This window comes from Lingula anatina, unplaced genomic scaffold (genome assembly GCF_051362555.1).
Source record: "Lingula anatina isolate TDL-2025a unplaced genomic scaffold, LinAna3.0 unanchor82, whole genome shotgun sequence".
NCBI classification, from domain to species: Eukaryota; Metazoa; Brachiopoda; class Lingulata; order Lingulida; family Lingulidae; genus Lingula; species Lingula anatina.
This window is the reverse complement of record NW_028257603.1, coordinates 6,278,521-6,281,142: the sequence shown is the minus strand read 5'-3', so window position 1 is coordinate 6,281,142 and position 2,622 is coordinate 6,278,521. Positions and strand designations below refer to the sequence as shown.

General features: G+C 34.9%; 1 long non-coding RNA gene across 1 annotated transcript; it reads right to left on the bottom strand.

The window, feature by feature from the left end:
• Positions 1 to 1,342: 1,342 nt before the first annotated feature.
• LOC147759302 (uncharacterized) lies at positions 1,343 to 2,622 on the bottom strand. The gene is made up of 3 exons (XR_015331656.1): positions 2,414 to 2,622; positions 2,174 to 2,307; positions 1,343 to 1,869 (listed from the first exon to the last, which is right to left on the bottom strand). It is a non-coding gene; the product is annotated as an uncharacterized LOC147759302 (long non-coding RNA).

Here is a 2,622-nt window from a genome sequence, read left to right as displayed (position 1 = left end):
TAACAGCATAATGACCATCAATTTTTAATTATAAAATATTTGTATCACAGATATTCAGAAAATGTGACTAGCAAAGGTCTTCAGGCCCATGGAACTTCAAAGTCACGCCTTGATAATGCCAAAATGTAAACAAGACAGCACTGTTCTGAAATGGGTTTATTTCCATTTTTTAACACTTTTTTAACATAAAACAAAATAAACATTTTACTGCCATTTTTATATGTCCAACTAAGAAAATTGATGAGATGGGAAAAGTATCAATAGAACAGTGTTAAATGTCCAATTTCCTCCATTCTGAACATAGTGGATGATTGAATCTGACAAACTGCAATGATATGAGTTTATTTCCATTTTTGACACTTTATTACACAATACATGATAACAAGTTTACCATGTTTTTTACATAATCAACTAACAATGTTGTAAAGATGCAGGAAATATCAAACAAACACTTTTAGGCATCTTATTAGTTAAATAATGAGACTGTTAACATGCCTAATAATTGAATCTGAGGAAATGTGAAAAAACAGTATAACTTCTTAAGTAATGGCCCGATTATGCTTATTTTCGAACTCAACCTGCGTTTTAGTAAGATTGACCACTCCTGTGAGTATAATTACAATTGGCCAATCCGTTTTTCTTATATTGTGTTATCAGTGTTGCATTTATATTGAAAATAGTGAAAAAACGGCATAAATTACCTAAAAGTGACCCAATCATGCTGATTTTCGAACTTGACCTGCGTATTATGAATATTCATCAGTTCTGTAAGTTTCAAGTCAAAAGGTAAAATGGTTTTCCACTTATCGTGTTATCGGTGCTGCATATATGCTGAAAAAAGTGAAAAAACAGCATAAATTCCCTAAAAGTGACCCGATCATGCTGATTTTCGAACTTGACCTGCGTATTATGAATATTCATCAGTTCTGTAAGTTTCAAGTCAAAAGGTAAAATGGTTTTCCACGTATCGTGTTATCGGTGCTGCATATATCCTGAAAAAAGTGAAAAAACAGCATAAATTCCCTAAAAGTGACCCGATCATGCTGATTTTCGAACTTGACCTGCGTATTATGAATATTCATCAGTTCTGCAAGTTTCAAGTCAAAAGGTAAAATGGTTTTCCACTTATCGTGTTATCGGTAAAAGTGCACGGCGACGGCGACGACGGCGACGACAGCGACGACGGCCATGACAGACGCAGATGATGGCTATATGTACAGACACATCTGTGTCTGTACATAAAAAGTAAAGTTTAAAACATTTTATCCATTTTAGTGTGATAATACAACTTGATCATAAAACAAATTATTTTATAACAAATTCCTTTTGCATTGAATACAACTTCAAGTACAGAAAGTTTTATTAAATATCTAATCAAAGTGTAACCACCTATCCTCCAGGTAAAGGTGGGGTACACAGAGGAACAGGTAAACAGATGCTTTATGAATATTTGTAGTGTTTGGGGTAGTGGGTAGGTGGGTAGCTGTCAAGTAATTAAAAGTGATAATGATAAGAACAGACAAACTCAGTAAAAAAACACAGCCTGATTCGTGGAGGTAATAAATTATGATTTAAAATCTGTCACTGGGCAAAAATTAGTTCTTAATCTTAATCACTAAATATGTCCATTGCATGTCAAGTAATAAACTTGCAGATAATCATTATTCATTGCTCCATTTGTCTGTCCTCCACTATAGATTGTAAAATGTTACGAATCGTTGCAATTCACACATGGTGCATTTCTACAATCCCTCTTCTCTCCCAGTTCAAAGAGTGTCTTTTTAATATTTCAAGTTGTTATCAAGTGAATACAACAGTCCACCTAACACTGGCAACATTCTGTATCAGTTAACCATAAGGAATGCTGAGCTGTAGTCAACAAATGAAATTCTATCATCATCATTATCATCATCATCATAATGATAATTATAATAATTATAATAATAAATGAATATATACTTGAACGAATCAAATGTCAAAACGTGGGAAATTTAGTGGTTAAAAAAAGGTTACAACCCATCCCTATGCTCTCACTGGTTTTTATATGCAGAATTAATTACTGATTAAGATATCATATACAAACTTAGCACTGCTACAAAAATCTATGAAAATGTAAATATGACACTGACAGTGATCTCTGTATGATGACCCCCATCACTAATGGTCAGTTTACCTGAGTGTCCCTAATACTGTCGTCCTGACTTGTTGACCACTGTCCACTACAAGTGACCCACTCATAGTTCTCAAGAACTGGTTGCCGGGTAGAAATAGTGTGGAAGCACATAGCTTTTCTTCTTCATTTACGCCCTGTAGCACAGACAGTACATATCAGAATCGTCAATAGGAGTGCTAACGCATGAATTTTCGTGCTATTACGCCCTGGAGCTGAGGAATTAACCCTCTCTTAACTCACCACAGCTCCTATATGTACGTAGTGGTTCTCATGCTGCCACAACGTGCTGGATTCTCTGCATTTCCCGGGAGTTGAAGAGTTAACGAGGTCAGCGCCATTTTAGGGAGAGGCAGATGCAATAGAAATGTCTCACGATATCTGCAAAATATGTGCACTGTGAAATTAAAGAATTGGGATCCGTTTTTTAACTTTCTAAAATATTGTAATGT